This window comes from Meleagris gallopavo, chromosome 11, assembly GCF_905368555.1.
Source record: "Meleagris gallopavo chromosome 11, MGAL_WU_HG_1.1, whole genome shotgun sequence".
In the NCBI taxonomy this organism is placed as follows: Eukaryota; Metazoa; Chordata; class Aves; order Galliformes; family Phasianidae; genus Meleagris; species Meleagris gallopavo.
The window spans coordinates 13,345,125-13,369,590 of NC_139414.1; the positions used below are offsets into that span (position 1 = coordinate 13,345,125).

The 24,466-nt window shown below is 46.5% G+C and overlaps 1 long non-coding RNA gene across 1 annotated transcript; it reads left to right on the forward strand.

The window, feature by feature from the left end:
* Positions 1-377: 377 nt before the first annotated feature.
* Positions 378-24,087, forward strand: LOC146543636 (uncharacterized). Its single transcript, XR_014885592.1, has 3 exons — positions 378-1,966; positions 3,427-6,940; positions 23,018-24,087. It is a non-coding gene; the product is annotated as an uncharacterized LOC146543636 (long non-coding RNA).
* Positions 24,088-24,466: the final 379 nt, after the last annotated feature.

The following is a 24,466-nucleotide window of genomic DNA, read 5'->3' on the forward strand; positions in this document are numbered from 1 at the left end:
CTGGCAGCTATTCCCATCGGTGCCCTGCTAACCCTGATTCCTCCTGTACCATACAAACAGCAGCGTTCCCCAGCCCATCGATCAATTTCTTCAGTTTAGCTTTGTCAGGTGCTGTGTAAACAACTCAGAGCTGGAAAAATAAGTAATGTATCAAGGGTGGGACAGACCAAATGTCTGCACTTCAATTAGCTTTCTCATGCATGACTGGAGGCCAATAACAGCACTGGTGATGTTCAGTAACCCTGAGCACACACCATGAACCTGGACTCCCTTTCAGGAGGCAATTTGGCTGTTCCTACTGATGGTAAAGAAATGGTATCTATAGGGATATGAGAGCAAATAAAGTGTGGAGGGGTAAATGGGTGAGAAGGTGCCTCTGTGTGCCAGGTATTCAATACCATCTCATTTGCAAGAAGTTTATTGGTGACAAGGTAAACGGGCAGAAGATCAGTCCTTTGAGGTTTACTGAAAACACAATTCAGAGCAGGCTTGGGCAACTTGGGGGCTGGGGACTCTCATTTCTCTGGCCATGGTGTGGTCACTCCACAGCCCAGCCAGGGGCTGTGTGACCCCGGATCCTATCAGCAAACCCTTTGTGGTTCCTAGGAATGTATCCTGACCACAGCCCATCCCCAGTTCAGTCAGTGCAGCATTCCTTACAGAATAGCTGCAGATCCCACACGAAGCACAGGGCATGAACTGCTCCCTTCCTGCCAGAGGGGAGATTTACAAACAGAGCAGTACAAGTGCTTCCATGAGGACATTTACAGAAAGGCTCTGCGGTCCTTTTTCCCCTTTGATGGGCAGTTTCGATTCAAATCTGGACAAATAGGTGCTGGAAGTGGTGATTACAGCATCAATGCCTTCCCATGGGAGATTATTCCAGAACTTCTCACTTTCCGCTCTTTTTCAGAAGAACAGAAAGAATTTCAGAAGAAATGCTGATGAAAGCAGAACAATCACTCTTCCTCTCCCATTGGAATTCATCTGCAAAACAACTTACAATGCAGCAAACCGAAACCAGAAAAGTTCCTCTCAGGGCAGCGCCTTTTCTACACGAGAGCAGTTGAGATGATTTCCTATGAAAGGCTGTTTTTTCTCTGCATCTCTAGTGGTGATTACCTTCTCAGAATGACTGACTGCACACACCTGTAGATGCATCTGCTGGTGGATGTGCCTAAGGTGCAGTGGGGAAACTGGGAACAGCACCCAGTAGGGCAAGGGAGCACTCCCCTGGGCTCCCATCCTTCCCATATCCTTGGTGCTATGGTCTCCTCAATGTCAGACATTTATTTTCCAAGTAGATGCTTACATGTGAATTTAGTTCTGGCCAAAAGTGGTAAGCTTGGTGATGTGGAGGCTGCTGCATGCACGCTGACCAGAAGAATGGGGTGGGGGCAACGCCAGCTGCCCACGCACTGGCTGACCCAGGCAGGTGGGAAGGGAGGCTCTGAGCTCCATTCAGCCACAAACCTGTGGGGTGATGTAGGGTGGTTACTACGATGACGGTATCTCTTCCAGAGAAGACAGGAAGAATGTGGTAGGTGCAATCTGGGACATGTTCCCACACCCATCTGTGTATACTTACACTCATTCAGCTCGAAAGAACAACGAAGCTTGATGGTAGCAATTAAACAGAGCACCAGTATCTGCTCTTACTCATCTGTGAAAACCAGTTATTCTGTTACAATCAGTAAAACTTTAAGCTAGACTTTCAGGACAACTCCATCTTTTGGAAGCACTGTGCCTGTGTGTGCAGGCAGCCTTCCAGCAGGGTGAGGTGGAACATTTTGCAGTGGGGAACAGGTTCCCGTTCCAAGCAGGACCTGCAGGGCTACAAGTGTGTTGGTGACAGCGTGCACACGTGTGGGGACGTATGCTGGGCTCACTGTGCAAGGGCAGATGACAGAAGGTTGGAGAGAGTCACAGTGTGTGCTCAAAAAGGGCTTCTAACAGCACTGTAAAGGTATGGAAACTTGGGAGTGCTGCATTTGTGGGGTGATTTCTGTTATTGTTATGTTGTGTTCCCACTGGGGAAAAGACTAAATCCACTTGTTTGTTATAACAGCAGAGGAAGGGAAGAGGCTTTTGTTTTATCCTGCTATTACAGCTACCTTTGTCATCGCATCCCTTTCCTCAGCTGCTTGAGATTTGTATTCAGATGAGAAATCCTTGTCCGTAGTTACCATCCAGTAAACAGTTACAGGCTACAGCTGCATTTATCTAGATTAAATTAAGCAAAACAACAGATCAAAAACACAGCACATTTACCATCCCCATATCAGTGCAGGAAGAGGTGCATTGGTCCCTCTCTTGGATCTGTCCATAGAACTGCCCCAAATGTGACTGAGGAGCTTCTGACAGTACTCTGGAGAGCCCATGCTCCATTTGGAATTCTCATCAGTCAACATCCAGAAAAGATCCCAATCACTCCTGACTATTACTACTGGAAAATGCCATCACATTTCCAGATCTGAAGGTGCCCCGGGGCAGCCCATGGCTACGGACTCTCACCATCCACCAAAACTTTTGACTAAGCCCTATCTGTATTGGATAACCGAGCCACCCGATCCCCATCTTGAATAGCAGTCACTTCCGAAAATGAAAGCAAGCTTATTTACTGATGTCAGCTGCCCATTTCTCAATGCACTCTTTGGAACTGTTGAATCATCCAGGAGGACGCTCCCCTTTTCTGTTAAGGTCAGGATCAGTTTCAGTGGGAGCAGGCAAGGTGCCCAGTTGAGCTGGCACAGGGCTGCAGGAAAGCTGCCCACATCTTTCTCTGCCATATCCCCTCTGCAATTCTCACACTGATTGTGAGCTCAGTTACATGGCAGCAAGGCAGGGACAACTCCCCTGGACAGCTAAAGGAGCTCAGGTGTACCAGATGAGCAGCATCTGCCTGAGCTTTCTTTTTTAAACGATGTTTTTCTGATGCAAATAACTCATTTTGGTAAAGGTAGGTGCTGCCCCAGGACTCGTTGTAATTTGGGTCACAAATAAGGGATGGCTGCGAGGCTCGGAGCCTCACCTAACTTTAGAAACAGTTTCATATCTCTCTTCCAGCTAAAACAATGAGGACTTTTATTTGTGCTCCTGTTCTAAGACAAACTCCCTTTGTTCTGGTGCAGTTTCTCCTTCTCTGGAATTTGCTGTCCCAAGAGTCTCGCTGGGTCATGCTTAGGCTTGCTGCAATGCCAACGTCTCAGAAATCTGATGAAACCTCCACGAGCCCCCACTCCCCTTGTGTGTTTGTACCTAAATAGAAAGTTAGGGAGCCAATTTCGTGCAGTAAGAGTATTGGTCCAGGAGCACAGGGCAAGGAGCTGGGAGTGGTGATGGAGAAATCCCACTTGCTGGAGCCAGCCAGGTGAAGCAGACTGGGGGTGACGTGGTCCAGGTGATGATGGTGTTTTATACAAACAGGCACACCTGGAGCGGAGGACTCACAGAACTGCCACCAGCCCAAGGTGAGGGCACTCCCTCAGGAACCCATCTGCAGCTTCTGAGCCAGCCAGAGGAGGAACACAAATCTTCCACCTCTCACGTGGACACCAGCCCCTGCACGTGCTCCTCTGTTCAGCTCAGCCCTATTTTTGGCTTCAGGCACATCTGTGGGAAAGGCTGGGATTGAGTCCCTGAGACCCTGCACTGTGCCATAGTACAGTTTGGTGACAGCTTAGGCTGCTTCTGGGTGCAGGGACACCCGTACCCACCCACTGTGACAAGTGCTGATGGCTGACTCAGCTACATTCTGCCATTCACCTGCACTGAGAAGCTCCTTGTACATCACAGTGTTGCTTCCAACCCAGCTGAATCAGACATTGGTTGGAGGCATCACTCTGGGATTTATGGATTTGGGTGCAAACATCACGCTGCCCTGTCTGGGGACACTGTCTGAATGGCAACACTCGCTGCAATGTGTAGGGCCACAAAGCACTGCCCCAGGCTGCCCAGAGAGGTGGTGGGTGTCCTGTCCCTGGAGATACTCAGGGTCGAGGGGTGAGTTCTGAGCACCTAATGGAGATGTAGGCGTCCCTGTTCATTGCAGGGGGTTGGACCACATGGCCTTTAAAGGTCCCTTCCAACTCAAATGGTTCTATGATTCTCTGTCCTCTGCAAGAACCCTCTTCAGTGTCATTACCACGTATGGGGACACAGAATCAGGGCACTTGGAAGCCAGCATCATTGGACAGAACAAAGCTTCAACCTAAGAGGCTGTTTCTTTCTGTACCTGGAGGCAGAAGGGGGTAGGTTCAGGGATCCTGCCTTGAACCCATTCTCTTGCTCTTGTCTGGTCTGCCCTCGCTCTCAGGCTTTGTGGGAGCAGAACCAAAGTTTCAGGAAGCATCTCATTAAATTTTCTGTGTTTTGTAACAGCGTGACTCACTCTCATAGCCTCTGTTTGCCATCACTGTGTGCCAAATGGAGCGCACATCCTTGTTGGCCCCAGAGTCCAGAGGAGGGGGCAGCACCAAAACTTCATCAGCTTCCTCCCCGCCCCCACCCCAAAAATGTCCCTTTGCAGCTTTTAGGCACAAACATGAATGCACATGAAAGGGCAGTGGGTGGGTGTGCAGAATAATAAGCAGGTCTGGTAGCAGCAGCCAAACGAGTTGGGCAGGTCTGGGGAGGCAATAGGAGGCAAGCAAGCTGAAACACTCAGTAAGGTGAGATGTAATTACAATCCCTCTGCACTGGGACATTCGGCAGCACCGCAGCAGTGTCACACGATGGGGAATTAGGCCCCAAGAGTCAACATGTTTACAGCCCCATGTCTGTGCTAGATGAGCCAGGAGATGGGCAAGAAGGATGCTGGGGCAGGGGGGGGATATTCTTTCTTTTGTCCAAACCTAAGTATATTTTGGATTTTCCCCATTTTCTATTGTGCATCAGGTGCATTTATGCTAAAAGGACTGCAAAGCAAAGGTGAAAAGAAGGTCCAGAGCCCAAGAAAACCTCTTCTGCCCAGGCTGTTGGAGAGCAAAGATGCCAAAGCATCCCCATTCAATATCTTCTGGAAGCACATTGCTCACTGACCCAGCTCTTGCTCGTTTTCTTTCTTTAGCTCTGTGAGATTTGCAATCTTGGCTGCACAGCCGCACAACAGCAAAAGAGATGCATGGAGGAATGGCCATCATGAGCTCAAGCAAAGCTAAAAGCAAATCCTATGTTGTCAGAGATGTAGCTTAACCTAACTAGGCATCACCCCTGGAGTCAAAGAGCAAAAGCATTTTCACATTTCTCGGCCTCTGCAGCTGAATAAGGAAATGAAATCAAAGGGAAAAAACAACAACCAGGAAAATGCTGAAAGCTTTCATGCTTTGTTCATTCATCATAAGCAGGCAAAGGAGGGGGACATCTGCTCCTTTATACGTTCTGTTTAAGAGCTAGATCCTTCTTCATTCTGAGCCAAGGGAAGTTTTGCTTTTGCATTAAAAAAAAAAAAAAGCAACAAAACCCAAACATAATCAGGGCCATGATTTTTAAAAAGCTGAAATCCCAGGCTTGTTTTAGAAACAGATCCAAAAGCATGTGCTCACTGCGATTATCTACACCGGCAGTGTTTTTGGACATGTGGACTTCAGGAAAACAATAGCAAGCCCTGTTATCAGCACAAAGGAGGATCAGTTTGGAATTACTATACCTGTAACGTGGGCAGCTAGGAAGGCTCCCATTTGCTCTGCTATTCAGCCCTGAATTTACTTAAAACATTCCTGGAAAAAAAAAAAAAAAGAAAAAAAAAGGGGAGTCTAGGGGTGCGTTCCAGACTGAAGTGTGAGCAGCTAAACACTGCTTTTGCCTCAAACCTGGCGACTATTCTGCCAGTGGAAATGGATGGCTTTAGAAGTAGGTAAAAACAACAGATGGGGAGGGGTATATGAGCTCTGGGAACAGAAAAGGGAGCTGCAGCTTGAGTGCAAAGACTGCACAAGGTGAAGAGTGGTGGACGTGGCCCTGGTGTGATGTTTCCCTGGGAAGGAGCTGAGACCTTTCAGAGAATTATAGAATGTTTTGAGTTGTAAGGGTCCCTTAAAGGCTGTCTGGTCCACCTCCCTGCAACGAACAGGGACATCTACAGCTCCATCAGGTGCTCACCCCATCCAACCTGCCTTGGGTGTCTCCAGGGACGGGGCATCCGCCATCTCTCTGGGCAACCTGTGCCAGTGTTTCATCGTCCTTCTTGTAAAAAACTTATTTATATCCACATTTAAAACATAGGAACACCTCCGTGTATGACAAGCTGTGCCAGGCACATAGCAACATTGCTTAATCAAATTGCCAGAAGTCTCTGAAAACCATCTCAGGGCCCTTGGGTCTTTAAACCAGGGGCTATGAACTCATGGTGGCCTGAGCCTGTGTGGTGTGTTACCACAGAGTGACAGGCCAACTGGTGATCCTGTGGCAGAGCAGAGCCCACCACAAATGGCTGAGAGTTCAGCTGCCAGCACAGCAGCACAGGTACAGGTATCTGTAGCAGCCATCAAGGCTCCTGTCATTATCAAGGGGAAGAAACCAGCAGCAAGGTGTGATTCACCCACCCCATCCGACACAGCATCTCCTGTGCCATCCCCTCGACAAACCCTGTCACCTGTATGGGTGATCCCTTGGCATCATCTGCAAGCAGCGATGAGCTTGTGTCACCTTATCTGCGCTATCTCAGCTGTGCCTTTCGTTTCTCCATCTGGCAGAGGAGGAGCTGGGAGCTGCAGCAGGTGTGGTTCATGAGCTCTGCAGCTTGTTGTGCCATTACGGTGGGTAAGCCCCGTGGTGGCTATTAGCAATCGCATATATAAAACACCAGGTCTGGAAGATATTTAGCAGCTAAGGCAGTTGGTTAGAAGTGTGTTTGTGTGCTTCTAGTCCTTGGATCTTGCTGGGGCACCCACTGGGGTTTCCCTGTTCAGTGCTGAACCAAGATGGATGACAGCAAGCCAAGGTAATGTGCCTTGCTGAAGGGCTTTTTCCTGCGTGGGGTGCAGGTTCCTGTGCCTCTTTGGCAGCCTTATCTTGAGAGATTAGCAAGCCAGCAAGAAGGGACTTGTGATGGAGATAGGGCATGAGGAGAAGAATGATCTTGGAAGGGAGGGGATGGGCTTTGCTGAAGGTTGAGGGGCAGAGTCTGGAGGTTTGGCTGAAGGGGATGATGCTGATAAAGGTGTAGAGTGAGAAGGTTAAAGCAGAATGTGGGGCTGCTGCAGGAACTGCCTCTGATGTATGTCCTTCTGTGGCTGGTAGAAACAAGCTCTTGTGTGTGTGTGTAGAAGAAAGGGTGCATCCTAGTTAATAGCAATTAATTAAGGAATGAGCTGGTAGGATCCACATTGAACTTAGTGAGGTTTGAGAGTGGGACATAGCTGAGCTGCTCCTGTGGAGCTGGACAAAGCCAGGCAGCCAGCTTGTGCCTTGATCTACTCTGGTTAAAGTTTGGCTGTGTTCCCAGCCAAATGAACCCAACTGATAAATAAGACAGCCAGCTGTGTATTTATCTTCCAACCTTGGCCAGTGAAGACATGCTTTACAAAGCCAGGCCCAGCTCCAGTAAGAGGGGGAGTGCCTGAGAATGTCGTAGTGAGGCATGGGAGGATTTATAACTGTTTGTGATAGTGGCCGCTTGGTCATCTGAGCTCAAGAGGCTTCCCAGATCCTTTTTCTCCCTTGTGCGCTCTCTCAAGGAGCGGGATGCTGCGGAGCAGCCGAGCCCGTAGAACTAACTGCTGGAGATGCATGAGCCTCCTGCTCCCAGCTGCCGCCGGGATGCTGGGCTCCCGCTGCTCCCAAAGCAGAGCGGACACTGCAGCCACCCGGGCGGCCGCGGAACTGCGCCCGGCTGGAGCGGAGTCGTTGCTCCTTGCTGGGCTGAGCGCTCCGTGCTGCCTGGGGAGGGGTTTGGGAGTTCGTAGGGTTTTTTCCTTTGTTTCTTCACAAAACGTGTTTTTTTTCTTTCTTTTTTTTCTTTTTCCTCCTCCCTCTTCCTCAAAGCTCACGGAGATTCGTAGCAACAGGTGGAGTTTTTTTTCCCTCTCCTTTAAGAGAAATATAAGGTTCAGAAAGAAAGGGTTTTGCTGGAGGAGATAGAAATCTGAGGAGAGGGTCTCCCCTAGCAGTTCCTGAGGTCAGGGTCAGCCCCTCTGGGTCAGTGGGACTGAATGTTTATGCTGATTGCAAAGTCTGGTGAGGAGAGGTTGAGGTTGCCTTATAACTCCGTGCCGTGGCAGCGTTGCTCTCTGCCTTAAACTGTGCAGAATGCGCTTTTCCTGAGCTAGCTTGCTGACATGTTTTGTGGCTATTTGTGTGAGGACTTGTGCTTTTAGCAGGGCACTTTTCCCACTGTTTGTTGGCTTTTCTTTTCCGCATCACTTAGAAGACCAGCAGCAAAGCGTCAATTTAGTCCTCCAAAGGAAACAGTCTTTGCTCAGTTAGGGGAACCTCAACCACCCTATGCCAAAATCTGTGACCACAGCAGCATCACCTCTCCTGCACCTTGCACTTGCCCAGTTCCTCTCCAGGCCTGTGGGCGTAGTGGGTGCTCTCTGCATCTGCTGCTCTGCTTGTATAGCTCCATCTGCAGGTGTTGAGCCTGCATAGAGGCTGCACTGGCTCACCAGAGCGTGGGTTTCCAGCTGGGCGTTACTCAGCACAGGATTTGCACGCTCTGTCTGGACGATTCTGCTGGGTCCTTATTGCAACACAGAGGTGCTGTTTCTGACTGTCCCACCATCTGCACAGCATATCAGGCCCTTTGAACTGGTCTGTCAGATCCTTCAGACCATATCGAGACAGGATTTCAGCAAGGCATTAAGGAAATGTTAGTCATCTAGCTGTGAGGAGAGGAAGGCTGTGTGGTGGTCTGACCCTTGCCAGGTGTGCATGCCCTCACCTGGGAATGGGTGGTCTTCCCCCATGGTCAGCTCCTGCCTGTGACCCTCAGGTCTGTCTGCTCCCTGCAAAACCCTCACATCCATGTTTTTGAACTCCCCAGTTTTCTTATTGCTGGGTTTCTCTAGGGACATAGGAAGGCAGTCCAAGGAGCATACAGGAGTTCCTGTTCCCATCCTGTATTTGGGAGCTGCTGTTTCTGAAGTTTAGGCTTGGAGAAATATCTCCACCTGTGAGAATATTTCTGCTTAAGCATCACTTGCTTGAATCTGTTATGGGGGCTAACTAGTTAATCCCTGCAATGTGCTATAGACATCTGAAATAGAATGATAATATTACTGTCTCCAATGCAGGCAAATGGTATTCACTTTAATTGATAACTTAAAGATGACATCTCTCATGAGGACTCCCAGAAGAGTTTTTGTGCCCTTCTGTGTATGTGATCTTGTTGGGGCTGATGGGACCCTGTTTTCTAGCAGTCAAGCATGGCTCTTCCATCAGCTCATGTGCTTAACCCAGATCCCATTGTGTGGATTTCTGTCCCAAGGCTGAGCCTGGTGTGCTGTTCTTGGCACACTGGGCTGCTGTTAGCCTTATGGCAGGCTAGTGAGAAGCACACAACCAGCAGCATTCCACTGACACTTCACACACAGTGAATCCAAGCAGAATAATCTGAAGTAGAGCTCTGATAGCTTCAGAACTAAAAGTTATAACTAACAGTTATAAGGGTTGTGTGGTGAGAAGATGAGCCCAAGCCAGCAGGATAAGGGTATACCTGCGCAGTGCAGGGATGGGGAGCTGCTCAGTGTCCTGGGCAGAGCTGTGGAGTAGCTGGGGGGCAGCAGAGGAGCAGGGTTGGCAGGCAGAGGCAGCAACCTGGCTCTGCTGTAGCTGGAACAGCAGACTGCAAGGCAAGCAGCAGTGATTGCCTAGGTTACATTGGCACACAGGGCCCTGTGCTGCCAGGAGCCTGGTGATGTCCTAAATAACCCTGGGCATGCCACACTAGCAGCAGCTTTTCATCTCTACTTAATGCCCAGCCTGTAGCTGAGGAGAGGTGGGAGGAATTTGTGTAGAGCCCCTTTGGCCTCTTTCTTTCCCTCTGTTCTTGCATTCCCCACTTGAATGCAGGGGTGGCTGCGTACCCGACTTGCAGGGAATGGAAGGCTGGTGACTGAACCAGAAGGGAGGCATTGTGCGCTGCTAATCCCCTTAAGCCTACACTTGTCAATAAAAGGCATGACTTTGCTCTAAAAGTGTGTTTTCTGCCTCCTCCGTGCAGCCAGGCTGCTTTGTCCCTTGTAATGCTGACTGGCTTTTCCAGGGGCTGCCAGCTGGAACTCTGGGCACTGACATGGAGCTGTGACAGAGCACCTTCATCCTGGGTTTTGTCTGCCTTGCACAGCATTAAGCCGTGTTACACAAGAGCGATACAAACATAATCCCTATAGTCCAGTCTAGTTCATTTTCCTTTCCGCATTCCCCTGTTACAGTGAGATGCTTCAAGAGGGAGCAGTGGAGTGAAGGGCTGAGATATTTCTCCCTGTTGTCTCGCTGCTTTGGCATGATGGAGCAGTGCTGGGTGGGATGTGTGCATGTGGAAAACCTGGGATGGGGTTTTGGCCTTGTTGTAGAGCCTTGAACTCCCCCAGGACCGGAGCCAAGGGTGCGTGCCCGCACTTGGGAGTGGGAGGTTTCCCCCATGGCCTGCTCTTGCCTGTGACACTCTGGGGTTTTGGTGTCCCCTCAGGTCTGCCTGCCCACAGTGGGATCCTCACAGCTTCCTCTTGGCCTTCCCCTGCTCTGACATCTATTTTAAGCAATTCTCCCTTGCTTTCTCTTTCTCTATGAAATCAGTCCCAGCGGAGGAGCTGGTAGGAGGGCAGCATCATGGGCAGACAGAGCTGCAGCAGAACTTGGGGAAGGGGCCATTATATCACTTAAGTGGTTCATTCTCCTGCTGTTCCCCTACAATCACTGCTCTCCAATGCATCTCAAGTTCTTCCTGCAGTACAAACTTTTTTCTTGTTTGCTACCCTGGTCTGTCTCTAGCAGTTCCCCACATACCTGCTATACACTCCTATATCCTCTTGCCCTAGACTCTGTTTGAAGGAAGGGAGAGAAGACACTGCTGCTTCCTGTGGGATAGGGATAGCTGCTAGAGGTGTTGGGGGATGCGGTTCTTCAAGGAGCACCTGTGTCCCCATTTGGAGGGTGCTCTTCATACATAGAGCACACAAAACCAGCATCTCCCTAAGGGCCTGATCCAGAAATTTTGTGCTCTGCCTGTGGGAGGAGGGGGAAAAAAAAAAAAAAACCAAAACACTCTACTTAGCTCAACTAAGCTGAAGCTGAGACTCCCAGGAGAGCCAGGAAAAATAGGCAGAAGTAATGAGACTAATTCATTTATCATCTTGCACTGGGAACCGTCCATATGGCAGTAAACCAGCTAAGAGCTTTTCCTCTTTTTTTTGCTCCAGTGCGTGCTGTTCCTTCAGCTCCACAGCTGCCACTGTTTGCAGCACCAAGCTATGGAAGAGTAAGATGCTCATAAATTACAAATATTTGCTCTGAAGGTGCACTTTCCAGCTGCAGTTTGCAAAGTGCCATGACTTTTTTCACCCACTGTAGCCACGAGGCTGAGAACAAGGTGAGTGGGAAGCATACAAGCTCTGAGCAGTTGTAGAAATTGGAGCATTGAATAATACACTCCTATCTGACCCAAGCCAAGCATTGCTCCATGTGCATGCAGCAAGCAACAGTTGGCCTTAGTTTTCATCACACTTGAGGCCAAATCCTGATTTACTTATGGCAGTTCTCCAATCAACTGGAGTAGACCAGGATTGACACACAATCTCACTAATGTTTCACATAGCCATACTTATTATTGCAACATGATGGTCTTATTAGCAGTTGGAAAGCTTCAGAAACATGCAGAACACATGCAGGTAGGTAATTTGGGGTTTCCAGTCTTGGGAATGTTTGCACCCATTGATGTCAGTGGGATAGCTACCATTGCTTCCAGCAAGTGCTGGAATGCCTCTGCATCTTTTGGCTGAACAAATCCAACTGTCTTAAGGAGTAGAAGGTGGCTTAGGTTTTCTGTTGGGGAAAATAATAAGCAGCAGTGAGTTCTGGTTGTATTTATCACCTAGGTGTCTTTTATGCCAAAAAAAAAAAAAAAAAATCTTGCATAGAAGAAACCCTCCCCCCTTTTTTTTTTAATGTTAAAGTTCTGGGCATTTGGGGAACTGTGGGTCACCTTAAAGTGCTGATTTGTTGGAAATCAGGGTGCTTCTTAACTCCACCCTGGAGACAAGCTGGTATTTCTCTTCTGAGCCAAGACTTGGAATCACAGAATTGATAATGTTGGAAAGGACCTCGAATATCATCAAGTCTGACCGTCAACCCATCACCACCACTGTGTGCCTAATTATTCAGCAAAGGAGCCAAAAGCTCCAATCTCCTCTGGGTCAGAGGTGAGTTTCTTTTTGCAATGTCAGCTTCTCAGTTCCAGCTTAGTGAAATAAATACAATTTTGAGAGGTGCCTGGCTTCCTTTTTTCCCTTTTTTTTTTAATCAAGGAAAGTTGCTCTTGCAAGGTGTGAGGCTGATTCACTGCCTCCAGTGACACTGAGAGGCAAGTCATTACAAGGGGGTCATCTGTGTGGTGGGGTGAGATGTTTCCAGGAGAGCTTGGGAATCTTGGACTAGATACAGAAAGATCTTGGTAAGGAAATGTTTATTTATTAGATATAAGCAGTTCTTTAAAGAAATCATGAAAGAAACCGCCTTTCGAGATTTTTTTTCTTGGGGAACTTCACATTTTTCTATTAGGTGATAGAGAGAACCCTTTCTGTTATCAAATCCTTGTAACTGCCCCCAGCCAGAGGATTGTTTTCCTTATAGTGTGTTTTCCTTTTTTTAATTATTATTTCATCACTTTAATATCCCTTGCTTGTATTTCTTCAGCTCATAGCTACAGAAAGTAACTTCAGCTGTAGCTGTCCTGCAGCCAAACTGATGTGCTCTGTGTGGGAGGCAGTATCCAGTGAGTGACCTTACAGTGACTTCACTTGGTGCCTCACAGTAACCTAGAGATACCGATGCTGTAAAAAGTAGGTTTAGTGAGAGGTGTAAATACAAATGCCATGAGATCACATATTCCAAACTATAACTGGCTGCAGACTCTTGGAAGAAAATCTACTCAAAGTCCTCCTGGAAAAAGCTGTCGAGCACTTCATAAATTTTTCCACAACCCCAAATATGCCATGCATCAAACAGGCTTCTTTTAGAAAGTGGTGCTGTGACCCCATGAAGTCTGGATGTCAGATTGCTTGTAATCCTTCCAGGATGGAGAATGGGAAGGGCTATCTTGAGGCCTCTGATCTCATGGTATTCTTAGATGCCTGTCCTCAGGATCCATCAGGGATGTCATGCAAGACCATCAGGAAGAAGACATCTAAGTTATTGCTCCACAATGTGAGCCTGTTGTGCCACACAGCAACTTCCTTTGCCTAGGGAACGGTACCCAAACTGGCTACTTGCCTGCAGTCCCAGCAGAAATGCTGGGTCTTGGGGTGGATCATGAAATTATGCTATTCAGCCCAGCACAGGTCCTGGGTAATGAAGAGGCATACTGGCAAGAGAAATCTTTGCTGGAAACCGCATTGAACCTCTGCCTTTCTGGACTCAGGTACCACCAGTGGATCTCTGATGCATACATACCTACTTCTTTAATCTTGCTTTCTTTCCCTTATAGAATCACAGACTCATTACGGTTGAAAAAGTCCTCGTAGTGGGAATACTATGTCATGGCTTGAAATAGTGATTGAGTACCTGGTGGAAGGCAGAGCCAACCCGGGGGAGCTCAGGTGCATCCAATGTACCTGAGTGACCGGAAGGGGTGAAGCCAGGATTCACCCCTTCCCAGTCCTCGTTTAAGTGTTGGCAGTGGCAGTGGAGCAAGGGTATCTCATCTGGAGATCCTTGCCTGCTTGAAGTCTTCCAAATGTAAGCAAATTTTCTTCCTTTGTTTCTGCATCTCTGGCTGCTGCATTTGGGCTTGTCCTCATTTGCTGCAGCTAAAGACTTTGCCACCTCACTATTATTGCTGAACTTTCCATCACGTTATAGTGTTACAACCTCAAAGATAATCAAATTCAACTATAAACCCATCACCGCTATGCTCACTAAATAATCATTGCATCCACTAAACCATCATCGTTTGGATGGAACCTGATCTGGAAATGCTTGGCCCCGTTAGGGTGGCATCGATGCAGTCCCATGTTCACCCAGCTGAGGCCTTTTATTAGAAGACATCAAACCAGAGTGAGGATAGTTGAAGCAGGACTCCCAGCACCTCATTGCCCTTGTTCTGAAGCTATCATCCTTCAGTGGAGATAAGCCACCCTGGCAGATTCACCTGCTTGCATTCAGAATAGCCAACATCTGCTGTGCAAATGCTTTAGTGGCAGTTAACCCAGCTGTAAAAGGCACACAGTGATAACAATTGCAGGATGGCCATAGGAGGGTCAGCACACTTTACAGCCTGTCTCCCCCCACCGGGATCTCTTAGGGTTTTATTAATGTCTGGTGATGTTGCAGGCAATCAAAAAGAATTATGAGTTTAATTAAAAACCACCATAATCATTTAACTGGGCATAATGATGCTATCCAACCTGGAATTTGTGCAGCATTTAAACACTCACTGTTTCAAATGAGAAGAATGGCTGGTAATTGTTTTACATTTCAGGGGAAAGCAGCACGTCCAGTCCTCCAGCTCTTCTTCCAACATGAAGGATGGACATCTCCTGCATATATGGGCAGCACCTCCCAGCAGAGGACCTCTCAGTATCTCTGTTGAGCCCTTTGAGCTAAAGGTTTCCATGTGGGCTGTCTGCCTAAGGCATTTCTGCATCTTAGGAAAGTTTCAGCTGTAATCATCCTATTTTCTGTGGCTTAGATTTGGGATAGATATGTGGTTTTGAGCATTCTTCTCTCTGATCTGTTGAGGAAACAAAATGCTGCCCAAGCCTGGAGGTTTGGCAGGGTGTGATCACCTTGAGAATGAAATTTGCTGCTTTCTCCAACTTTGGCTGAGTTATAGATACTTGAAAACTTTCTGGTAGCGCTGCTCAGGAGGACAGCATTGCCTGTGGATGCTGAGGGCTCACTGATGCAGCTGACATTAATAGAATTTGTCTTAGATCTGTTAAGTACATTTTCATTCTTTATGTAGTGATTTTATTTATTTTCTTTTATTTAGCAGCCATCCATACATCATCTTGTCTCAGTCACCTCTGGGAGTCTGGAATGGGGCTCTCTCACACATAACCACCTTTGCACAACATTAAGCTTATTTTCAAAGTATATGACTCTTCTCAGGCGTGACTCACAAATTCCTGGTGACAAATGTGCTGAGGTTTTCTGAGATGAGGTCAGCTTTCATGAAGGACAAATGCTGGAGAGGGGGTTAGCTGTTGACTTGGTTGCCATCCCTTGTGTGTAGGAAGAGGCACGCCAGGTCCAGCACAGGCATGGTGCCCTCTCCAAGGGCTGAGCAAACACAAGAAACTGCCACCTTCTCCTTTCACCACCTATCCTTACTGAGTTTATATCTGGAAGCAAAAATATCAGCAGTTCCTTGGAACTTGGTCAGTGCTGATAACCAGCAATGTGGCACGCTAATAAGGATGGAAGCAGACAGAAAAAGAGGGAAACGCTGCAGGCAGCACTAATGTCACACCTGCTTTTGTTTTAGCTTTCAAGGTGTTTTTTCAAATTTTGTTATGTTCAGCAGTTAAAAACCACATTCATTTCTTCATAACAGCATATTGGACGTCCCTGTTCTTGTTTTGATTTCTAGGCATTTGTGAGTTTAATAAGATTTTGTGTTTGTTTAGGCAATTATTGCCCACCCAATTGAAAGATAATGGGACGCTGTAGCCTTGCCAAGAGTTTTTATACTTCGATAAAACAACGAGCAATTTACACAAGGCAATAAAACAGTACCCTGCATCCCCAGTGAAGGAAAATAAAGCAGTGTTTGAAACATCTAGCTTGGAAAATAAATCCACTCTTACTCAATGCACTCCATAAAAAAGGGGCATAAAATCTCCCTTGCGCTTCCTTTTTCCCAGAAGCTTGGAAAATTAGCACAAGTTGCTCTTGAAGGTCCTGTAACACATTGCTGTCTACAGAACAGCAGACTGACTGCTTGTTCAGACTGCCAATGGAGCATAGGTATGATCACACACTGTATTATGACTGATTTCTTCTCTCTCTGGGTCAGAGTAGCACTCTCGTAGTCTGCTGGTGGTGCCCCTTTCAAACACCATCAAACCAGCATTTCCAAGCATGTATTATTTCAAAAACTACTAGCTGTATTCACATGAGGTACCCAAAGATCAGTATCCAGCTGTGGTATGGGACTTTTTTTTTTTTTTCTAAGGGCTTCATCTCCTCCCAGCTGTTAACCCTTTGGGAATGCCACACACTCTGCTTGGAATTGCTGTGCTGACCTTTCTTTTGGAGCACCCTCTGGACTTAAGCAGCTGCAGCTCAGTTATCCTGGCTGGTCACAACTGGGGCTGTTTAAAGAAATAAATACACAGTTCAGCCAGCTGCAGAGCTGGGTTCACAGCCATCTTTCCTGACAAAGGATAAGGTCAGAACCTTCTTAAACAGAAACACACCCTGGCACAAGGATTAAAGCTTTCACATATCTCTTTTGCTATTAAAATCCCACTTCTCATGAGAAACCTCCCTCCTCCTTCCATAAAGCTTCCAGCCCTCTTGAGCCACCCGGTTGTCAATGGATGATGGATTAGAGCAGCAAAAGCTGCTGAAGCTTTTAGCTGTCCTTCTCTGGGCATCTACTTCAAACAGCACCCTTGGCTGGCACACTGAGGAAACTTCACTTCTAATCCTGAAGGCTTGGCTGGGGGTGATGCCTGTGAGACCAGATGACTGTTCTCTACAGAAATTAGAGGGGTCAAAGAAGTAAGCACACTCTAATTTCTAACAGCTGAAACCTTTGATTCAGGGAGCTGATACAAAAGCAGCACTGTCTGTAACTTACTTTACCTTCCCTATGTTACCGAAACTGGAAAATGAAGGAAAACAGTGCCCTTGCTACTGTATTCAGAGATCTTCTACCCCCAGCTGCCCTACTGAATCTCTTTTTGGACACATCCCAGAAGTAATGCAGTCTAGGAGAGAGGGAGAAAATACACTCTGAGCTCTATTTTTAGTGGCTGCATAAGCCTGAGATGTGCTCCACCCTTGCCACCCAACCATCCTCAGCCAAAAAAAGGTCCTGGAAGAACTCCTGAAGTTGTAGTGAATACCCTGTGCCACGCAGCCCTGAATGCTGGGGTGCTCTCCTTTGGTGTCTGGCAGTGTAAAGGATTTCACCATGTGAGGTCTCAGGGAATAGAAGCAGGACAACTAGTCCTGCTGCACAACACCCTGAGTGTTGGGAATCTGTTCCCTTGGAGAAATAGTTGTTAATCCAGTGACATTGCAGCTGGGAACAGAGGTAAATTCTCTTCCTGTTCTTCAGTGCTGTTTTCTCTTCTGTAATTTCTCTAATTATAGGAAACATTTCAGTGAGACAGGATATTTGCTCCTCTTGCTTCATTATCACCATCTGGATTTGCTGCTTGTTCCATACGCTCCCCAGCTGATGTTAGCCACCCAATGCAGTGTTACTACCAGTGTGCAGCTGGCATTCCTGGCACTACCAAGGGAAGGAAAGGGTGGCACAGGAAAGATAAAGGTAGGTTCTGATCTCTCAGATCAGAAGCAAATTGGCATCATTCTGCATCCTTACACCATTGCTCCATCATGCATCAGTCCCACGTTTCAATACTCAGCTTTTCTCTAATTGTCCCCAGACCACATAGTTGGCTTTGGTACCTCATCTCCAGAATTACACCCATGTGAGGAGAGACCAGGACCCTGGGAGGTCTGTGGGTTACACCAAATGTTAGCAATTCAACTTCTGCTTCCTTTCCCAGGGGTAATTTCCTTTAAGATGGTTTTTTACTGGGATGTCCTGGGTTGGTTATTCCCCCCTCACATCTGGATGGGAAGCAGTGGGCCAACAACTTGCCTGCTGAGCAGCTGCAATGAAGTGAGTTTTATGTCTATAGCATTAGCAGAGCATTTTAGGATTCTCTAGAATGAAAACTACTGCCGTATAAATCTAGCACCTTGCAGTAAAAATGATTCTGCCAAATGCACTATGCATTTTATTTAGTTTTAACCAGACCTGGGCCTATACCTCTCCTTAGTCTGGAGAAGTGGAGGCTCAGGGGAGACCTTATCGCTCTTTACAGCTCCCTGAAAGGAGGTTGTGGTGAAGTGGGAGGTCGGCCTCTTCTCTAACTGTAATAGGATAAGAGGTAATGGCTGTAAGTTGTGCCGGGGAAGTTCAGGTTGGATGTTAGGAATCATTTCTACTCAGAAAGAGTGGTGGAGCACTGGCACAGGGCTGCCTAGGGAGGTGGTGGAGTCACCATCCTTAGAGGTGTTCAAGAGCCTTGCAGATGTGGCACTGTGGGACATGGTTAGTGGGCATGGTGGGGATGGATTAATGGTTGGACTAGAAGATCTTGAACAAGTGGTCTTTTTCAACCTTTAGGTCAGTGATCTGCCCCAAATCACCCTCATTAAGATTTTTCTATTCCTTTTTGAGGAGATCAGGGAGCAGGTTTGTACATAAGCACATGCCGTTTCTTCCATTTTCTCCTGCCTTGTGGAGAATTGGCCAGCGGATGTTGAGTTATGCTTCTTGGTTGGATTAGTCAGAGCTGCATCAGCGCACAAGAAAGATGGACTGTAAAAGGGAAGCCACAGGAAACTCGATCCTAGTGAAATAAATGAGCTCAATGTTGTTTATAGCCTCTCACAACACCCCCACATCCCCTTGCCTTCTCTCAGAATCATAAAGATGAAAATGGGGAAGGCCTGGCTGCACGAGAGCTGCACGCGGGCCTCCCGCCCTGCCTGCGCCAAGGGCTGCTTGCTGGGCCTGGCAGCGCTCCTGGATGGGCTTCTTCCAGCAAGTTCCTCTGCAGCACCTGCTGCCACGGCCAAATTCAGCCTTAATTTCCTCCGTGGATTTTTGCTACTTCTTGGGCTTCCCTCATAGCTCTCTTCTTTCCTTTGACGCTGTGTCTAGGATGTTGGGTTCCTGCTGCTACGCTCCTCTCTTCCCTTGCGTAGAGATGCCATCCTTAGATGCCTCTTCTTCAAGCCTGGCATTTCCTTCATTCTTCCCACACTATACTGGGGTCTGGACTGTGTGGAGAAAGGAAATATTCTCTCCTGGAGATCCAGTCCTTGCTGAGCAGCTCAGGGGAAATGTCTGTGGATGAAAATCTGCTGTCAGCAATTGCAGCTTGGAGCAGGTTGCAGCATCTGCCTGAGCTGGCTTGGCAGCCCAGAGGTTTTACATAATTGTGTTTTTAAGTGTGGAATGACATTTTGAGGCTGGACCAGAAGCGATAAAGGCAATGACAAAAATAATAAGTGCATTAAGGTGACCAGATTATGCAGTGGTGTGTGGGAAAAATAAGCATAAGGTCATGCAAAAATGGGATTCTCCCATGTTGCTCAGCAACTCAGTCCTTACTGCCAGCAGAAGCTGTCCCACTGCAAGCAAAACAGCTGTCAGCACAAGGAGACCTGGAAGCAAAGCCAACAGGTGCTCACTTCAAAGATTTTCATGTTCATGAATTGAAATGTGCTGATAAAAAACCTCAAAGCAGGTTTGTTGGGTGTAATGTGTCTCTTCTGTCTTCTGTCTGCTTTCACACCATGGGCACAGTGCACTTGCTGGATGGAAATGCCACCTGTGACTCTGTCTCTCCTGGATGAAACCTTCACACCTTCCTCAAACAGGCCAATAGTCAGTCCACCTGCATCCAGTCTTTATGCACGCGACCTCCTAAAGCTACGACTGGGTTCCATCTGTGTGCACACGTGCAGCACTTAACCTGTCCTTTGGCAATGTCACTGACATCAGCCCAATTACACCAGTCATGAATTGGACCCTGTTTACACTCTGAAACTGCCATAGCTTACAGCCAAAGTTCAGACTGTTATACAATGAAACCATTCACACGTCTCATTAACTCTGCACTATGCACTGAAAATAACCATGCCACATGATTCTGTGATTTTCTCCATTTATATCATTTATAATACTTTTTCCTCTTCATAACAGCAACTCTCAATATTGGAAACATTTTAGGCTGTAAATGTAGCAAAAGTGCTACATAGAGCAGAAAATAGTAACTTCTTGGTGTTGTTTTAATTGTCTTCGTCTTAAATAATACAGTCCATGAAGGTATTTTAAACCCAAACTCAAAGACGTAGGCATGTGGCCAACTTCTCTGAGACACCAGTGCGCCTGTGGTTGTATATTTTATAATTTTTGAACTTTATTTTTATTGGTTTTTAATTTATAATGGCAGTAAAGTACAGTCCAAGTTTCTGAGTAAGCAAAGTGTACAAGCACTTGGAATTTAATAAGGTTATACCGTTGCCTACACATGGGAAGACACAAGAGTCTTCTGCTCATATGATTTATATTATTGTATTTCTCTGCTGAGCAGCATTGTGTTGTACATGACTATGCTCTTGTGTAAAGGTTTGTATAACAGATCCAGCACGTGAATATCTGGAAATCACAAAGCGCTTGCAAAGTAAAGCACATATTCCCAGCCTTCAGAGGGATTGCTGCAGAGATGGCTCTGAGGGGTTGGTTTTGGTTTGTACTCCAGGAAAGAAGAAATGGTGGATTCTAGAGCTAAAAACCTATTCCAAAAGCGGCAGAGATATAAGTCCCACGAAAGAAAGCAGAGAGATGGGCTGGGCCAGGGCAAAGAAACAAATGAGCTGCCAAGACTGGTATTAACAATGGAGTGTAGCACAGAGAGATGTGGAAAAGCAAACCTTTCACTGGGTGCTGAAAGGGAGAATATGAGATGGCCAAGGGTTTGTGTGAGGAAGGATACACAAGTGGATGATGCATTTAGAGCGATATCAGTGTAAGCAAAGCTTTGCTGGCAATCATTTCATCCGTATGCAAAAGTAACGTGGGAAGTCATGAAAAAAAGACTTGGCAGCTCAATATGAGAGGACATACATTGAAGTAATGTCAGGTCAAAGGCATGTTAGGGCAGAGGACGTCTCAGGTGCTTGTGATTGATTGTAGGTTATGGAAGCAGAGCATATGTTTGATCACAGGTTAAATATGTTTGGGAGAAGAAAAACAAAGAGATCTGTTCACAGATCCTGAGCCTGGATCAAATAGAAATATTGCTAGAAGTAAGTAAAAGGAGTCTATTTCATATTGCTAGAAGGAAGTCAAAGTGAAAAGGGTTTTGGAGGAAAAATTAATGACCTCCTGTTCACCTGTGCTGAACTCAAGTCACTGGTGACCCATCCCGAGCAACGTGTCAGAGACAGACTGAAAGAAAGAGCAAGAGGCAGGTGGGTAAGCTGTCATCAGTGAAATATCAGATACAATTCAGAGATGGGGTGGCCATGCACCTTCTATTTTCTCCATCCTTACGTTGTTCTGTTGCAATGAGCATTCATCTTGCTATAAATAAGAATAATAACTTAAAGAGAATGTCCGTCCTTTGGTTGCTCATTATTTCACTCCTCCTGAAGCTTAACTATTTTTATGTGACTGATGATTGATTTTTTTTTCTAGAAAAATGGTCCCAAAATATGGTGCACAATTATTACTGCAGCAAATCTGGTGTTGATTTCCCATCATCCATTGACATCCAGAATCACTCCCACTCCTTGAATAAAGAAAGGAGATGGGCAGATGGAGACATTCTACAGAATTCAGGTCTGTTTTTAGGTCTAAATCATGAAGTACTTCAGTAAAGGTTTTGATATATTCAATAAAACCTGTACCTATATATTATGCAAGGATCAAAGCACTTCAATGAGGCTACGTTGTACTTTTCCATCTGTTTCAAAATTCCCTCTCTAAGATACATGGCTGAAGAGGTCACCTGTGTTTGATTTGGGAATTATAAAGTTTGTTCATGAATTAACTAGGAAGGCAAGCCTACAAATGAAACAGAGAGGGCTTGAAACATAGATCTGCTTGTAAAATGCATGTTGAAAAGCCATTTTGAAAGACATCCTAAAATCTGCTCTTATCTTGTTGCCAAGTCATCAGTGGTTTGACCCACATATCAGAACTTTCCTTAAAAAATAATAATTAAAAAAAGCTTCAGATGAATCTATTTACGCAGGAAAAAGTCTTTCAAAACAACTGCACAGGGGCCAGGATCAACATCTGAACACGGGCTGAGTTGTTACATATTTAGAATTATTCCTTTCATTAGAGGCATGAGGGCTATCTCAGGCATCCTGGGAACTGATTTGGAGTTGAAATGTCCTAAAGCAGTGACTGCCTTGTTGGGTCAAATCCTGCCTTTGTACATGCAAGGCTTCTAATTCCAACTCATTTCCACTCTGTTACTGCCACTCAGGACTATATTAAGGTAAGCCCACCATTTCCAGTGCCACTCTGGCGTGGCTGTAGAAGCTGCATTGCTGAACTGGTATGATTCAGATCTTCTGCAAGGAGATGAAACCCACTCCGAGGACCACCAAACTTTTTTCCATCTGATGTTTGCCTTTCCATTTATGCAGCGAATAGACACATGGAAAAAACAGTGATTGCTCCAGCGACTGCATTTGAGATGCCTGGGGTTGGGTGCCTTTATGTGTGCCAACTCTTGCTGAGCTCTGAGCAATTAGGTAGCAATGAAGCATCAAGGTGAGGAAAAGCACAAACTATTGCGAACAAAGAAAACATGACCTTAAGCAGAAGGATTGCAGAGCGAGGTCGGTGGAAACTGGTGCCAGAGTGAATGGGAGTCTGCAGAGAAACACTTTCGAGAGTGTGCAGTGGAATTGCACTACAGGATGTCAGAACTAAGAATTTTTCTTTACTGTTTTGAAAAGGATTTTTTTTTTTTTTAATGACGGAAACATCTGGATCAGAAAATGTAGCAGGCTGAAATAAAGCATTTTGTTTCGTTTTGTTCTCTCTCCACTCATTTATGCACTTTCTGCATTCCTTCCTATGCAGGGCCTCAGTGTTATCACTGCGCACACAGAGATGCTGCTGATGTGGAAACAACATGGAATTACATACAGTACTTTTGCAGATAGATCATTTCGGCTGCATCTTTCACAAAGCCCAGCCAAGGAGACAGGTGTTTTATCACTGTGTTTTGGAGACAGATGATCCCAATCCAAACTTGCATGCTCACCAGTAGTGCGTCTGTCTTGTATCTAGGCAGCAAATCCTCACAGAGACCCTTGAGACGGTTGAAATAGCCTTCCCATAACCTTGTATCCATACCCCAGGAGTGCTGATTACACTTTCCTTGGGAAGGGCTTTATCTGGACCTAAGAACTCATATTTAATGGACAAGTGCTTGCAGCACATACCTTTCCCATGTAAACCTCCCTTCACTGCGTTTGGCTCCAGAAAGAAGGACACCCAAAACTTGCAAACACTTTGTGCCAAGGTGCAAGAAAGCATCAAGGAAGAGGACTATGAAAGCTTTGCCGGATGGGAAAACTCTTCACCAAGCTCTTCACCAAGAACTTAAGCAAATTTTCAGCTGTATGGGAAGAAAACTTTCCTGATGTGAAACTATTGTGAAATATATGATACATGATATGCATAATATGATGCATTGCCCAAAATCAGAATGCTTCTGATCCTGGACATAGAAGCATAGAATGGGAACAATGTGACTGAAGCCACAAGAACAGCAGGGGGAGAAGCTCAGCAGGACCATCAGGAACACCTGGTATTATGCACTAATGAAATCTGGACCAGATTGGTTTGAGACATCTCCCATTTGCTGCTATTTCAGTCTGTGAAGGGATAGCCAGCTGCTATAGAGATGTTCCTGAAATGTCTGCAGTAATTATAGCCACAGTCCCTGGTGAGAGACCCTATGGAGCACAGTGCTGTTTGCACAGGTTTTAGAGCATTCAAGCACAGAACAGCTTACAGCAAAGCATCTAATGAGATCAAGGATTTGCCCATTTGCTCTCACTTAGGAAAAGCTGATTTCAGCCAAATTAACCGTGTTAATATTAAAGACATCTTGTTGACAGGTGTTCAACACTGAGCTTATTGAAAATGCCAAACAAGATGTGTGTGTGTTTATGTGTGTCACAGGGCCATGTTGCCAAATGTCTCGTCACAAGAATGCCTTAAAATTCATGCAAACATGAGTAACATTTTGGCAGGGCAGGGTTTTCCAGCATTGGAAGAGAGAAACCCTGGAGGAAGCGAGACGTACACACAGCTGGGAGCTGAAAGAGCTGCAGCAGCCACTCGCTGTGACCATCCCCGATGATTTATCTGCAGAATTCCCAGCTGCAGGAGACTGGCGGGGCAAGAGGGCACAGCGAGAAACGGCTCCAAGCACAAGCCTCGCAGAAGGGCATCCTGCAAGCAGTGATGCTGGGATGTAGGAGGGGGGGCAAGAACGGTAAAGAGGGGTGAAGAATCATA